A 17125-nucleotide genomic window follows, 5' to 3' on the forward strand; every position below is an offset into this window, starting at 1 on the left:
TTGCTTCAGGGTACTCACAAGAAACAGCCGCTCACTCCAATAAAGAAGTGAGGTGTCATTAATCCCAGGAAGTTTCCTTAGACGCTGTTCCTGTCCAAGGAAAGGACTCCAGTTCACAGACCCGCAGCTCCGAGAAGACCACTCAAAAAGGGTCTTTGGCAGGAACCCCATTTCACTGTTTGGCCAGATGTGGCTGTGGGCATTACAACATAGTCCAGAAGCTTCTCAGCGAGTCTGGGCACCTCCTTTGTAAAGGACCCTGTCAACTGACCGAGGATCCCACCCCTCCTGACCCATCAGTTGGTAGAGGTGAAGTTTATTGACAACACCTTGATACCATTCCAGGTGTATGTATGTGGGGACAGGCACAGTGGGGCACAGAAGGTGCTAAAGAGCCGTCAACCTCCTCACTGAAAGCTCCAGATTTCAGGGGAATGTGTAACTGCCTCACAATCCAGCCTGCGACCACAGTCATCTGGCAAACTACTTTGGAGTGGTGGTGCAGTCAGCTCTTGCCTCCAAAGTCAAAAGGGGGCATTCTGTTGGTGAGTTTGCATGCCCGCTGTGGATCATCATACCTTATGTGTCATTTTCTTGTTGCAAATCAACCTACAACAAAATAATACAAATTACAACAATTACAGTTATTAACAAATATTGGAGAAAGCTGCTTAGCCATACTAATAAGGAAAATAAATACATTGAAAGTGTTTTCGCCAGTTAGTCCCCAGTCCAAATCATGTAAACCTGTATCATTCTGATATGCCAGTGCCTCTTCCTTTGATCTCTTCTATTTCTTTGTTGCCCTCTGCCGCAGGGACAGATGCTGGATCTCTGGCATTAGGTCCTGCATCGTGTTTGTCCAGCTCGTAGAAAGGTTTAACGTATTTCACAGGAAGCCACTTTGGTCCTGTTGGAAGAAGAACACAAGCAGAGCCCTTTCCCAGGCGATTAACTACAGGCCCTTGCCACTGACTGTTGTGCAGGGGATCCGGTTATAAAACCTTTGGTCTCTGAGACAGTGAATCTGGAACACGGCAGTGTTTTTCCACTGCTGCGATAGAGGAGGGAGGCACAGTACGATTCAAAAAATGTAAAGCATATATTGCATTGTCTGATTGTTCTTGAGGCATCATATTTGCCCTTTTTTGTTTTAATAACATCTGTTTCAGTGTGGAATGTGCTCGTTCAGTGATAGCCTGTCCAGTGGGAGAATGTGGAATACCTGTGACATGCAAAACACCCCACTGCTATAGAAATTATTGCATGGATCTAGCAGTGTATCCAGGACTGTTGTCAGTTTTAATCTGTTGTGGCACTCCCAGCACAGCAAACAGCGGGTCCAGCGGGGCTGAACATCTCGGCTTTTCTCACTTGTATGTGCAGATGCACAAAACGTACCTGAAAAAGTATCTATAGAAACATGTACATATTTCAAACGGCCAAAAGATGAAACACGTGTAACCTCAGAGTGCCAAACGCCATTAGCTGAGAGTCCGCGAGGGTTAACTCCAAGGGAGGGCGAGCTTGTAATCAGACCTTGACATTCCGGGCAAGAGCGCACTATGTCGAGACCAAACACCTTTTTGAAGGCAGCAGCATTCTGATGGAAGAAAGCGTGTGAAGCCCTGGCAGACTGGAGGCGACTGTAGCTACAGTATAAGAATCTGGAACCGCATTGCCTTCAGTTGTGGGACCGGGTAAAGTCGTATGAGAGCGTATATGAGTAACAAACAGTGGGTGTGTGCGAAGCTGTAATGCAGTTTGCAATGATACAAACATATCAAAAAGCTGCTGTTGCGAGATTTAAGAAAAGCGGAGGGGATGCGCTGTAGGACCTTGACTACGTACTCAGAACCACAAACCAAATTTAGAGGTTCCTCCCTAAAAAGCTCTAAGGCATGCAAAACTGCACCAAGTTCCACTAATTGGGTTGAGCCTTCAACAGTTTTAACAGAATGATGCCAATCGTTATCTTCACGCCAGACCACTACAGCTCTATGAGACTGCCCTGAAACATCAACAAAAACTGTGCGAGCATTTGGGATAGGACCGAATACAAGTACGGCCTGTGGTCTGGTATCGAAGACACGCAGATTTTGAAGCAATTTACGTTTACATGCCAAAAGCTGTGCTGTTAAGAAAATCAGCTAGCGCCATTTGCAAAGACAGAGATTGTGAATAAAAAAATCAAAATCTGCTTTCACAAAAGGTACGTGTATGACAGATGGATCACGGCCTGCTAAAGCCTGAATCGGTTCTCTGCCTTTTTCGATCAGAGTAACAATCAATTCTAGGGGCTCAGGAATAGTTTCACGAAAAGAATTAGGCAAAATATCCGTTCCAAGTATATCAGTCTGTTTGCATTCTCACCATACGGTCCCGCAACAGCCACAGGTTGTTTCTATGTTGTAGCTCTGAACAGACAAATCCGCAAGTCCAATCGAATGCAGTCAGCCTGTTAGGTTGTCATAAATTTATTCATCAAAGTTTCTAACTCCATTTTGGCTGTCATATTTATTGGATATTGTTTTCCCTTACCGGATCGAAGTCCTGTTTCAGATCTATCAGTGTAGTGTTTGCTTTACCGATACTTTGGTTGCCCATACCAGCGGAAATACAGCATCCAAAATTCCCTTGGAGGTTTCTCACTTGCACCAGCAGATCTGCACCATCCAAGCAGCTTCTTGTGGGACATGCAACGGAACAGAATTCTCAGAAAACGTTATTTGAGCTCACAATTTACTTAACAAATCTTGACCCAAGAGAGGGCTGTCCTGGTCCCTCTGGATGCCACCCCTTCCCTCCAGCGCATCGACGGCACCACTCGGCTTGGTGGAAAAGCAAAACTGAAGTGTCTTGGGTGATGCAGAGACCAGAGAAAAGTGTTTGGCTTTAGCTCTCTGCCAAGAACACCTGGGGAACCCCTTGAAATGCTTCAGCCACTTTAGCAGAGAAAAATAACACCCCCACACAGTTGCCAGGCTTTCACTGCTCACGCAGGGACAAAGGACAGCGCGGGGACAGCACAGCTCTCACTCTGGAGCTCGCTGGCTCTGACACCCGTGCCTGTTTGGGACAAATATCAATGGGAAAGATTTTGTGCTCTGGGATTCAGGTCATCTGGAGAACACCAGCAAGGAGAACGACTGCCAAAACCTGCACAACGATGTGACCAGCTCCAGCTCCCCTGGGGAAGGAGGCGGCTGGTGCTTGTCCCAGCCCAGCCATGCCATGGGCGACCCAGAGCGGCTGAGAGCAAAGCCTCTTTCCAGGCTCTCTACGCTGTGAGACCGTGGGGCAGGGTCCCATCCAGGGGGGACATGAGGGCACATCCTGCCCGAGGTCTAGCAGGCCACTCTGCTGCACGGGGAGCAGAGGAAGGGACAGAGGCACCTGGGTGGGCAGGTAGCCACCCAGCGCTGGGTGGCGCAGTGACACAGCGCGGTGACACTTGGTGCAGCCACCATCACACCAAGTGGCTCATTTTGCCCACCAAGGTGGTTCTGCCTCCAGGATGATTCTCCCCTGTCCCGGGGGGTGGAGGAGGAGCTCCAGTGCTTGGGCCAGAAGCTGCAATACCTGGAGCAGTACCAGGGGGCAGCCCACCTGCCCCTTGAGTGCAAGATCCTCGATGAGAGCAGCGAGGTACGTGGGGTGTCCATCCCCGCTGGGGTCTTCGGGGACCCGCACCAGGAGGCTCCTCCTGATGGCCCGTCCCAAGTGAGGAGAATGGTGGTGGCCCCATGTCGAGCGATCCTCGGAACGTGATGGTTTCCTTTGAGGAGAGAGACAGCAGCGATGACGGTAGGAGAGCTTAGCGGGGACGTGTCCCACGGCGACTGTCCCTGCCCCTGCCTGTTGGGATTTGTGACCATCCTCGCCTGTCTCTCCTGTCCCAGCAGAGCCCAGCCCATGAGTTCTCTCCAGACCTTGGGGCTGTCTCCAAGGCTTTGAGCATGGGTGGTGCTTTTAGGTGGGGATGTGGGAGCATGAAGGCAGCTGGCGGGGTGGCGAGCATCGAACCACAGAAGGAACAAGAAAAGATGCTGTGGGGCAAGGAGGGAGAGCCTTGTCTTCAAAATCACCTGGTTGTGAAGAACAACCAGTGCTGGGGTCTGTCTGTGGCCTCTTCCCATTGGATACTCTTGGAGGAGCCACTGAGTTTCTGAGCTTGCCACCTGTTTTGAATGAAGCTGGAGCTGCGTCCAGCACCGCGTGGCTCCAGACCTTTCTGGGAAGCCCCAGCAGCTGGGGATGGGCCACAGCAGCGGCACTGCCAGGCCCTGCAGGTCAGCCTGGGATGCTGGGCAGGAAGAGCCAGGGCTTGGCAGGAAAGCTCCCTGTGATGCCACCAGCCCTCCAAAACGTGCTGGCTCCCCCTGGTGACACCGGCACAGCGGAGGTGTTAACTCTTTGTTTCTCCTTCTCTCTTTGAGTTTTTCTAGTTTCTTTCTTATATCTCCCCAGGACTTTGTTACAAACTGGGGGGGTCCACTCCTTGAGTCCATTTATCCTTCGCTTTTTCCTTGGATGAACTTCTCTTCATCCCAGAATTCTAGCATGATCCCCCCCAAGAGACTGTTGGGGAGTCCAAAATTCTAACATGACCCCCTCTACCCCCGCAAAGGGACTGTCAGGGGGGCACCTGCAGCAGGTCGCTCCCCTTCGACCTCTTGTGGGGATCAAACCCATGAAACCTGGCTCACAACGTGGGGCTCAAACCCATGACACAGAGAGTTCTTCACTCGCTTTGTCCCTTCAGTGGCCAAGCCCCTCGCAGGGTGTTGGAACCCCACTTAGAAGGACTCCGCGCTCGCTTTGCAACCAGGTTGCGTCTCAGCCAACAGCAGTCACAGTCACACTGCCCGACCCGGCGGTACTTACAGTCCATTCTTCCCATCAGGACCTACCCGACCCAGCAGTACTTACAGTCCACTTTTCCCGTCGGGACCTTCGTGCACTCTGGATTACGGGTAAACTGCAGTATTCAGGGGGAGCGAGCTCCATTCTTTCCCTTCCGCTTTAATTTTGAATAATGTTGGTAGCTCTCCGCACAGCCGAGTCCAAGGGCCACTATTGAAGTGGGGCGCCTCCCTTGAACCTGAGGTAACACAGAGCTATCCAAGGTTATCATGTTGAGGTCGCCAATTGAAACAAATAACTTAGGCTTTTTCTATGGATAAACAACGTTTTATCCAATTCCTTAATTGTATTCCTTAAACACGTGTTCATTAGAGCAGAAGCAAAACAGCGCTGGGTGAGTGGGGGATTCGCTCCGGCCAACACGCGCACCTTTTAACAATAAGAAGTGTGCTTAAATACAGTAAGGTGTTACATATTCGTAATGACCCCAGGAACGCCTCTACATATTGATAAGCTTTCACGCTTCTTATTAAAATAAGTCTCAGATAACCATTTCCACAGTCTCCTCCTTGACCCCTCCCTGTTACGCCTGCGCAGTGCCATGAAGATTGGGGAGCCCCGGAGTCAAAGATGGGTCCTCATGGAGCGATGATCAATGCTCGTTTTATTGCAATTCTGATTCTGTTCTACAGGGTTAGTCCAGGGTAGACGCGGCATATGACACATCATAACTAGCTACAAAGTAATGTTCACGCGGTACAGCAATAGCACATCTTTGTTCTACAAGACAGCATACCTTTGTTCTATAACCTCTTTTCGTGTTTTACTTCTTAATAAGTTTCTTTCTATTGATTACCCAAGGACAAATCCTTGCCGTCCGACACGTACGCTGGGTTGTGCAAGTGGGACTGGAAAAGTACTGAGTGCCCTGTTTCTTCAAGCATATTCTCTACAGTGTCACTTGGTGATTTTGAGGAGGGGTCTTTGGATGAAGGCTCCTTCAGCTTCGTCACAGTGAACCTTTTACCTTTGGCTCATTATGCTGAATTGGCTGGAACCCAAGCTGCCAAGTCGACCGAAATCAGAATGGCGCCCCCTTTTTGCTGTAAATCTTGGCTATCTCTTCTCCTCAAGGTTACAGCTGGTGCTGTGAAACTTCTTCTCTCGGCATTCAATGAGGTTCTGTTTATTTCCTTAACTGGTTACATACAGCTCTAAACTAGATATTCATTATGTGGCTTAAAGTGCTAGTTCGTTAGTAGGCCCTTGGAATGTGGTTGGGTAACCCTTAAAATGTTAGTTCCCTCTATCAATATAACTTCATAAACAAGTTTCATAACTTTTTGCATAGAACTTAACCACCTTTTCCTTTTTCCAGGTTCAGAGCCTGTGCCTCATTTGGTTATATCTGTAAACACTGAACATCTCCTCAGCAGGAATCACAGCTGCATTTCTCACAATCATGGGCAGCTCTGGTGCCCTTCACGCCAGAACCTGGGCCACATGTGGCAGCGATGGGGGGGCTGTAAGACCCTAAAGCCCATGGCAAGCACAGCTGAAGCTGCACGGCTGCCCTGGGCAGCTCTTGCTGCTCCCTGGGTGCTCCCCCACGGGATGCCCCCTCCCTCTGGGCTCCACGCTGCTATCGTGCTGCCCTCAGACCTGTGAGAAGATGAGCAAGTTTAAGGAGGCGCATTCCAGCCTGGCAGAGGACATGCGTGCAATGCAGGAGGCGCATTCCAGCCTGGTGGAGGACATCCGGGAGATCCAGGAGATGCTTGGCCTGGTGAGGACAGGGCTTCCCTCCAGGATCTGTGGGAGGAGATGAGCAAGTTTAAGGAGGTGCAGTCCGGCCTGGCAGAGGACATGCGGGCCATGCAGAAGGCGCGTTCTGGCATGGCAGAGGACATCCAGGAGATGAAGGAGACGGCTTGGCCTGGTGAATGTCCTCTGGTGCCCCGGGAGGGAGCTGGGCCCTCGTCCCCTCCCCACTTCTCTCCCTGTCAGCCTGTGCCCCTGCCCCACGGCCATCGGTGTCACCAGCATGAAGGGCAGCAGGAGGGAAGAGTGGGAAGGGTGTCCCAAGAGTTGCTAAGGCACTTTTGAACTAGAGAGCCATGCAAACAGAACCATGGGCAGGGAAGGAGGGGAGATAAAGCTCTGCCCGTGCAATTCAGCCGCAGCACAGCCCTGGCCAGCGTCCCCCTGCCTCGTGCCCTGCTTCATTTGGGGTCCCAGGCCAGGGCGTTGGGAGCGGGGGCTCCCCTGAGAATCGCACTGGAAGAATTTTCTAGGTATTATTTCTAGGGTGGGGGGGAGCACACACTGCTGGGGAGGGCACTGGCCCTTGAGAGCCTCTAGATGGTCTTTTCTCCCCTCATTTTTTTAAAAATATATATCTAAAGCATAAAAATCCAGAGAGAAGGAGCAGCAGCACAGAGGTGGGCGCTGGGTGGGGGGGTTTCTTAATGCTCCCTCCCACCTGCATCGCTGCAGTGGGGCGGGAGAGCGAAGGGGAGACAAATAACAAAGCAATCAATGGCTGGAGGCAGCTGTCGGCACCCGGATCATGGCTATGGGGGCACCCTGGATTGGGGGCACACAGCCACTGGGGCCCCTGCCTCTGCATGTCCCAGACCCCTGATGAAGCCCCCAAAGTGCTCCCCTCCTCCGGCTCCTGAAATCAGCACGGCTTCTTGCACAGACGCCCGGGGCCCCCTCACCCGTCCTCCCTCCCTTGACACCCCCAGGGCCCAGGGGGATTTTACAAGGTGATGTCCCTCCTGTCACTGCCACTGCCACTCATGGCCCTTCCCAGGGGAGGGGGGAGCTGGGGGGGTTTTAGTCTTCAAATCAATCTTGCTTATAAAAAGAAAACAAAAAACCAACCAAGACAGGTTGAAGGTTCATTATTAATGCAAAAATAAGAAAAATAATTTAAAGAAACCCCCACTTTTTAAACCCCAGGTCCCCCACGCTCCGTACACAGCACAGGGACTGATCCACTCCCCAGCTCATGCGGTTCTGACTGGGCAGGCCGGGCTCCATTGATGGATCCTCTGGTGTTCACCAACCGGGTACAACTGCTCAAGGGAAACCCCATTGTTCAAGGTTCCACCACCCACTGTCCTTCATGTGTATTTTACAGCTCCATTTCCCAGAGGCTGGTGCCCGGCAGGGGCTGTGATCCACCCACGCAGTGCCACGCTCTGCCCCACGTGTCTGAGCTTGTTTCAGAAATGAGTCCCACTGTGAGACTCAGTTCTCTCTGGGTGCTGTGTCAGCACAGCCTTGCTGTCCACGGCCCAGGACAGTGCTCTGGGCAGTGGCATCGGGCACTGGGCATCTTTCAGCCATCCAGTGGTTACTTCCACCATTGTCAGCACGTGGTGTTTACCTTGGCAGGTTTGTGGGAGTGTGATCCAGTCAATCTGCCAGGCCTGCTCAGATGTGTATCGAAGCCACCACCCTCCATCCCACAGCAGCTTTAACCGTTTGTCTTGTTTAATTGCAGCACAACAGTGTCCGTAGTGAAGCCCACCCCTCGATCACGAGCCCGTGTACGTGTTGCAGCTCTGATGACCTGAGCCATCAGGGCTCACCGGGCTACCAACAGTTGCTACTTCGCATCCACCTCAGCCACTTCCATTTTAGCAGCGGCATCGCCCTGCTGGTTGTTTTCATGTTCCTCAGTGGCCACATTTTCTGGCCCATGAGCACCTGCGTGATGGACTTTTCCAAGCAGGCTCTCTAGCCTGGCAGCCAGAGAGGCTGTTTGAAAAAGACGGACTCACTTTGAAGCTATTGTACCTCTGCAAGCAGAAACCACCCATTAACGCACCTCTTAGCACTTCAAAAGGGCACGACATAATTTAAAGTGATGAGGGTTAGACACCTCTCCCAGCGCACAAACAGCCCCCGGCCTCGGTCATTCGCAAGACAGCGACCCTGCAACACAAGGCGTTTTGCAGTCTGCGCTTCAGCAAGACGGAACCCGTAACTGCGGTGCAGTGCATATTTCAAGGGTGTTTTGGCGTTGATCTGTCAATGCCAAAGAGCACTCATGGTTGGTACCGACAATTTGAGGCAACAGGCTGTATCTGAGGGGAAGAGCACAGTGCAGCCACGCACTTGAGAAGAAAATGTGAGACGAGCTCAAGAGTTTTCCGCGGAACATGCACCAGTCCCCTCGTCCTGCCAGCCGAGAACTCGGTGATCCCTCATTTGACTGTCCAGTGTGTATTAAGGTGACATTCAATCGTGAGGCCACACGGGTTGAACTCAGACAGGCCGTTCGTGCAGGTGACAAAGCGTGCAGAACTTAGGGATGCGAAGTTACAGAACGTGGAGGACGCAGCTTCTGCCGCGTTTGATTTTTAGTGGTGAAGCGACGTTTCGTCCAAGTGGTCGTGCTGCCTGTCACAACGTGCACATACGATGATCGGAGAATCCACATGGAACAGTAGAGCACAGGCATAATTCTTCAGAAGTGAACGTCTCAAAAACCCCACACCACAAAGATTTTTATTAGAAAAGTCTCACGATCGTAAGCCCTTATTTTATTAGAGACTTGTCCCAGCTGCCCGCAGAATATTTCATTTTTAGTAGGGATGCAGTGCATCCCCCTCCCCACTCCCCTGGGTATTATTTTTATCAGCTTTTGCTTTATCCCCTCCTATAATGGTTGCTCTGTTCCTTGAGCAATGCTTAGTGCTGTGGAGTCTTGGAAGAAACTTTGAGGGAAAATGCAGCACAGGTATAAAGTATCATTGACTCCAGTGATGTAGTGATTGACGTGGATACCTGCTGGGGACCAAGAAGGTGGGGAGATGCTGGTGGTGGTGGTCACAAAAGGAGAAGAAGAACAATGAACATGAAAACTCAAGAAATGAGACTTCCCTGAACCACAGGTGAGATCCCAGAGGAGGAGAGTTGAAGGGCAAAGGAGTTCAGGACAACTGGCAGTTTCTCAAACCCTATTCAGTGCAAACGGTGCCAATAATAAAGCGAAGATCGCAAGCGTAACAAGAAACCAATCTGGCAGAATCACAGGCTCTTCTGCACCCTTGTGATCCTCCAGCTGAAAATAAAAGGAAAAGCACAAGAAGACAGGGTCATAATCAGAAAGGTCAAGGCAGAAAATCAGATAAAACTAACAAAGGACATCCAAAAGGGCTAACAAGGAAGAGCCCAGACAGGAGTAGGGAGAGGACAGGTCAGAGATATTTAATCTAAATGCAATGTTTTCACTTGGATGGTTAAACCCACACACATACACACCCGGCTGAGCCGCTCACCAGGGTCCGCACCCATCTCACCCCACCGACCACCTTCACATTTCCTCCTAGAAAAGCCTCAGGTTGTTACAGTGCTGGCAGAGCAGCACAGAAAGGCACCAAGACTTCATTTTTACCATTCACAGGGGCATGAATTAGGTGTATTCTCTCATGTCCTGTCCCTCACCCCATCTAGAGGGTTATTTCAAGAGCTCCTGGAAGACAGGCAGGCCCAAAGGTCAAGAAACCAGCAAATAATCTAATCGGAAGGAAACAAGGAAGCTTGGGTCACAATGTATTAATTCTGGAAACAAAAAATAAGCAGATTGAAACACTGGGAGAAGAGATTATTAACTCAGCAGAACAAGGACTGGTGGCTGGAGATGGACAGAGACTCTGAACTTTCAGGCTCAGGTCCTGAGTTTCACAAACCTGCAGTGTCGACTCCTTTAATATCATAAAATTTATATTTCCCTGAAGAATTTAGGCCCTTGAGTCAAGTTACTTAATGAGAAGAAACTTTTGTTTTAATCTATGTTTTCAGTTTCTTCTTAATTTTTTTTTAAAAGACCTCTTTAATTAGCCCTCCTGTTACTCATCTCTTCATTTTGCAGGGCTTACTGTGATTGCTGGCTTTTGGCCACACACTTATTCAGCTCATCCGAACAGAACTTCAGCTGTCGCCTGTAAGTTAGAGCTGAACATCCAAGTACAGGTATAAACACCAGAAAGTTACAGAAGAAGAAATATGAACCAATTTCTTTACAGGATATCTCACTCTGTCTGGTTTGCCGCCTCCTCAGACGCAAAAATAATAAACCCTATTAATTTAAGTCTTATTTAGCTGTTCCATCTCTCTGCAATAATTGATTGGGCTTTAGACACTCAGCCAGAAAACACAATCAAATCAGGTTTGCCTGGTGACTGCGCCATAGCAGTGCCAGAAACCCCCAGTCCCCACACTTGCTCTAATTGATTAAAACATTTGGTCACTCGCACATTTCTATATAGACAATTAAGCTAAAGAGACACTACAAACGCAGCAAGACCAGCTGAGAGCAATAATGGATCTTTTCAGTCTATTTTTCTAGGGAGAATTATGACTTAGCGATGTTGCAGTAACTAAAGCGGGTTTTGTCTCCCCTTTGCTCTGGATGCAGCAGCCTCAGGAGCTCAACGCTGCACAATCGCTGCCTTGCAGGGAACCACACCAACGAATTATCTGCTTTTCCTGCCCTCCAAAAAAGCTGCCACGTGCTAAATCTGCATCTGTTTGGCATCTATCAGGGCTGTAGCACTTCCAGGAATGAGGGGGAAGGGCTCCAGTGCAGAGTCAAGCCACATTTTTTACAAATACCCCCAATTTTCTGAGTGTGTTTGGATGCTGGCTCCGCACGTGCCGGCTGGCACGGGGCCAAAATGTGTCAGTCACAACCAGGCAAACACAACGATACCCAGTTCCCAGGAAAGTGGCTGAACTGCAGCATTTCTTGCCAAAGTGATGCACAGAGAACAAGCAGGCTCCTCGGACTCTTCCTCAGAGATCTTGGGGGAGCTGCAGCGGTCGGAAACATTGGCAGAATCTACAAGTGTCAAAAGCCTAAAAGAAGAGATCCAGAAAAAGAAAAAGAATTGCAGCCACCTTATCTGCAACTTTGTGCACACGAGACAAGAACGGTGAGGCATGACATTTGTATTAAAAACATTTTGCCAACAGTAGATCCAGACTATCACTTCATACGTCTCCAATGGCACAGGTGGTACCTGCTAATAGAAGGTAACGTTTATCCTACCCAGTCACTGGTCCCTGCAGTTCTACATTCAGTCTTGCGTGACTAAGAATCTGCAAACGTGGTTTAAAGCAGAAAGCGTACAGCTAGTCCTGGCTGGAGGATTAGTAAGCTGTGCTGACATGCAACCAGTAGAGAGGAGCGTGGGTATGGAATTCCTGTCTCCCTGCACCAAATCAAATGACCAGCACAGCTCACAGCCACACAGAGGCTGTAACACCCCAACCACAGGGTCTAAAAAAGAAACAACAAGCAGAGAAAGCTTCAGTTCTGCTTTACATCAAGCTTAAGGTGTGCATGATGTGAGACTTGAGATGAGTGTCAAAATTAACCTTTAAGTCTTCCTCCTCAGTAGAGATCTGAGAAGACAGGCAGCTGCAGTGCATATGGAAAATCCAGCAGCTGAAAACCCATTTCACCTGCAGCAGGTCAATAGTCATAGAATCATTTTGGTTGGAAAAGCCCCTCAAGATCAGGGAGTCCAACCATAACCCACGCCTGGCACTGCCCCATGTCCCTGAGAACCTCATTTAAACACCTTTTAAACCCCTCCAGGGATGGTGACTCCAGCACTGCCCTGGGCAGCCTGCTCCAATGCCCCACAGCCCTTTGGGGAAGAAATTGTTCCCCACATCCAACCTCAGCCTCCCCGGTGCAACTTGAGGCCGTTTCCTCTGCTCCTGGCGCTTGTTCCTGGGGAGCAGAGCCCGACCCCCCTGGCTCCAAGCTCCTTTCAGGCAGTTCAGAGATCAGAAGGTCTCCCCTCAGCTCCTGTTCTCCAGCTGAACCCCCAGGTCCCTCGTGAAGTGGTTTGGGATGGAAGGGACCTTAAAAATCACCTAGTGTCCACCCCCCAGCCATGGGCAGGGACACCTTCCACTGGACCAGGTTGCTGAGCATCCCAACATGGCAAAAAGTCCAGAAGAAAACCCAAAGACACCTTCCGGCACAGATCTCTACACCACCAAAAACTCATTGCAAGAAAAGGCTTGGAAAGCATACACAAAAAGGCATAATTACAAAGGAATGAAGTAGAGCAGTGGTTGAAAAATGCCCAGAAGTCACAAGAAAGACTCAGCCATCCTCCTCCAAAAATGCAGCCACCATGAGCTCGGTTATAGCCCATCTGATGTCACATTGTGCTTCACAAACTCCTCAACGACCTCCAGAGGGCTTTTCTTCTGAGGAGAGAAATACACAGCTGGCAAATCAGTGTGGGTCTACCAAGCAACCTCCACAAAAGCCCTGGGGTTGGAAGCAATGATTGTCTGTTAAAGCTGAAACATTTCGGTGCAGAAAAGGGAGCTTCACAGCAGGAGATCTTTACAGGGGGAAAAAACGTCCCAGTTTCCCGCTGTTTTACAGGAGTGTGCCGGAGCTGAAGGTCAGACACAGCGGCAAATCCATCACCACCGACTTCAGGAGCATTGGCTGGAACACAATTGCTGCACTTGAGCCACCACCCAAAAGAATGTTCTGACTAAAGCGAGAAAATGTCACTGTTGGTGAAAGGAACCTGTTCAAATTATTTCAGCGTTTTATACCAGAATAGAAGTGGAATCCGGGCAGCGGAATTTTTCAGTTTGCCCAAGTGCGACAGGAGAAAACTCCAGTTTCATTCCTAGGGCTGCTCAGTCTTTGAGAAACCCTTGAAAGGCCACCAAGAGCTATTCTTTAGGCTTCCTCTTTCCCTTAAAAGAAAAGAAAGCGCTGTTGAAAAGTATAAAAGGCTTGAGATTTGTGGAAGGGTTTGCTTCCGTGAACTGAAAGCAGGAGTGAGAACATGAGAGGGGATATTACAGGGCTCTACTTGACACGCAAAAATACTGCAGTCGCAAAATGGATGGAAAGCTTGGTCTTTCCGTGATGCTGCTTCAGATCCTTCTCGTCATACAGGAAACTAAGAACACCTTGGACATTTTTAACACGTAGTAAAAGCCTGCTAAGGTCAGTGAAAAATGCAGCTGCTTCAGCAGGCAAGCCAAGCCGAACCTGGTGTCAAGAAAACGAGACTGGCAGAGTTCAGGGCTGGGAATGCCAGGAGCTGTAAGAAATACCAACCTCACCAGCTGAGCAGAAAAGAGCTAACAAATTGTTAGGATCTGGCTTTTTGCCTAAACCCAGATGCCCATTTTAATCCAAGAGCCCCTTCTGCTTTGCAGCAGGGGACAACAGGAATAACAAAAATTTCCAATACATAAGCGCATAATTTCTTGTCAAACTAAGCCTATGATGGGGTGTCGAACATTTTCACCGGAGGCCACAGCAGCCCCGCAGTTGCATTCAAAGGGCCGAATGTAATTTGAGGATTTGGCCCACAGGGCTTGTGTTTGTTATGTGCATCGTGCTCCTTTATCGCCGACTCTGTCTCGTAACACAAAAGACATACTGGCTTTTCCTCCCTGAAACACAAACACGTATTTGCTTTCCCATCTATCAATAAATCGCCTTCCTTCCGCATCAATCTTCCTCTTACTGGACATTTTGGGATTCAAATTGCTCCACCAAAGACGGTAAGATGTGTCACCTAAGTAAAAGATCTAGATGATACTTTCACCTCCATCAACTAGTACTGAAGAAAAACCAAAATCCTGGACCTTTCACAATAAGCCCCGTGGTAAGTCAGAACGCTTGCTGAGCCTGTCGCAAAACATCTGCCATGAAGATCTCACATTGGTGACCTCCACTAGTGGCAACCACGGCAAACCGTGTCTTACGGAAGTGAGGCCATGGGTATCGACCACACGGCAGCTCATCCCATTTCAATCCCTCCCCCAAATCTACCTGCAAGTTCTTGAGAGCTCCTCTCACCCAGGTGAGATGGAGAAGAGACATCCGTCCCTCAGCCCAAGTAGATTCACTAATTCCTACATTGGCTTCGCCATCCCAGGCTGCTCCCTTCAATTCTTGAATTAGATTCTGGAGGAACTGTTACTCTTTTAGCAACTAATTTGAATGAAAAAAACCTATTGCTATAATAAAAGCATTCTGAAACTAATAGACACTGGCAGATCATCTTCTCAGGCCATTTTGTCCATTAACAGCAGCTGTGTCATGCACCTGTGCTGTTAGATTGCCCACAGAAGAATTCGCAAGACCTATGAAGATGTCACATATTTCCTTATTTGCAGAACAGAATCTACAATGATTATTGAAGTGTATCACCACTATCCATATAAAATAAATGAGAGATACTCCATAGATAGTGTGAGGACATCACTATCATCTGTATCACACTTGACTGATGAGTTCTCTGCCCTTACCTGAAGTTTGAGGCCAAACTTTTGCCAAGAGATTTTAGATTTAAAACCCATCACCATCCGCCAGAACAATCCTAAGAAAACAGAACTAACCAGCCACCTCCAAAAACCATCTTCCAACTGCTCTTGGACACTGCACCCAAGAAAAAGACCAGCAAGACAAAATCCCCTCAAAGGGTCCCCACGGGGAGGTTGGGAAGACACAAGAGCGCACGCAGTTCACGTTTGGGCTGCAAAGCAAGCAGAAAAGAAAAATCCAAATAAAACCACAGGATGGGACTCGAGAACAGGTTGTGTCACAGAAGAACCAGTTTCCCGGTCCCAGCTCCCCTGCCAGGGCCAGAGCAACGGGACCCTGGGCTTTCCCCTCACACCCATCTACTCTCCCCACGAAAGGACATCTGGGTTCCTCCAGCGCCCACCACAGCCCAGCCTCATATCCAGCTATCGCTCCCAATAAATCATTTGGCAAATCAAGGAGCGGTTAAAACTAACGATGGTGAACAACCCACCAGAGCACAGGTCTGTGCTGACTTTACAGCAGCAGGGAAGTCTAAAAGACAATCAATATTTTTGTACCCATAAAATAAGAGGACACTGAAGGAATATCTGTGGAGTCACACTGGGGGTTTGTTCGGGGTTTTTGCTGCTCTTGTTTTTAGTTTGGGTTTTTTTTTTGGTTGTTTTGTTTGTTTGGGCCCATTTTGGTTTTGGTTGAGTGCCTTTTTTTCCCCCAGTCATCTTTCCTATGAGAACAGCAGCTTGAGCCTCCCTCTAAGGCTGAAGAAAGATTTAAATGTACTTCCTGGGAAAAAGAAAACCACACAAAAAACCCACCACCCAAACTTTGAGCCCAGCAGGAACTGTTTCAAGCAGCTACAAGCAACTGCAGAAACAAATAAGAACGTGTTAGGCTGTACCTACTAATCACCACAGGAGACACTAATATGAAAAGTGCTTCTATCTGCATTTTAGTTCCTGACACCTACCTGAACAGATTAAATTACTAAAGCGTTCACACAGCAAAATGGAAGCACTGCAAATAGAACCCAGCCAAATACCTGAACCATCAGCCTCTCTCCAGCTCTGTGTTGCTTGCAGGCACTTAGTTTGTGCTGTATTTGTATTTTTATGCAAGACTGAACACTGATGGAAAGGGAATCAGCATTTTCTCAGGCTGCAAGATTGGCTAACAACCTCCTTTCCCATTTCAAGGGGCAGCACACTTGCTTCAAAACTGCACTGCCTGTGCCCTAAACCCAGTCCACACAAAGGCTGCAAATCTCACACAAGCTACCAGTTATCATTCAGTTTTGGAGCATTTTGGGAAGCTCAGCCTTTCAGCGGAGCAGCAACTTCAGAAAGGTGCAGAGCAGATACTTACAGTGTTGTAATGATCGACATAAACCGCATTTCCCAAGCCAAACACAGCGTATCTCAGGCCTTTCAGATACGTTTTCCCAAAGCGAAAGTCACGCGCTGCCTCTTCTAACCCCTTGCAGAACCACGCTGCACTCTCGGTTGGCTGCCCGTCAGTGTACGTAGCTACCAAGAACACACAAACGTTCCTGCCGGTTGTCTAATAATATCAAGAGAATAGAAGAGATCGGTGCATTTCTCAGAACGCTTCCCATTAGTAAGACAACTGGAACACATGGGGAGTTGGAAGAAGTTAAAAGATGAGGTTTTTTCTAAGTGGGATTTTGGTGTGGGATGCTGCAGGTGATAACCCCAACAGTGGCGAACGGCCATCCCCCCTGCAGAGACGCCTTAAATTAGCCAGGAGAGATCAAACTGTCTGTCTGCTGCTTCACAGAGGTGGTACAAGAGAACAGAACATCTCCCTTCCCCACCCCAATCAACAGCTTCTTGAGCAGACTCTTGCAGCAATCAAGTTTCTCACTGATTCAAAAAAACAACTATCAATATTCAC

General features: G+C 49.0%; 2 long non-coding RNA genes across 2 annotated transcripts; both read right to left on the reverse strand.

Annotated features, from left to right (window-relative positions):
* Window positions 1-5507: 5507 nt before the first annotated feature.
* LOC139829428 (uncharacterized) lies at window positions 5508-16767 on the reverse strand. Its single transcript, XR_011741899.1, has 2 exons — window positions 16577-16767; window positions 5508-6678 (listed from the first exon to the last, which is right to left on the reverse strand). It is a non-coding gene; the product is annotated as an uncharacterized lncRNA (long non-coding RNA).
* LOC139829429 (uncharacterized) lies at window positions 7760-9697 on the reverse strand. Its single transcript, XR_011741900.1, has 2 exons — window positions 8450-9697; window positions 7760-8306 (listed from the first exon to the last, which is right to left on the reverse strand). It is a non-coding gene; the product is annotated as an uncharacterized lncRNA (long non-coding RNA).
* Window positions 16768-17125: the final 358 nt, after the last annotated feature.

Source organism: Patagioenas fasciata, chromosome 19 (assembly GCF_037038585.1).
Source record: "Patagioenas fasciata isolate bPatFas1 chromosome 19, bPatFas1.hap1, whole genome shotgun sequence".
In the NCBI taxonomy this organism is placed as follows: Eukaryota; Metazoa; Chordata; class Aves; order Columbiformes; family Columbidae; genus Patagioenas; species Patagioenas fasciata.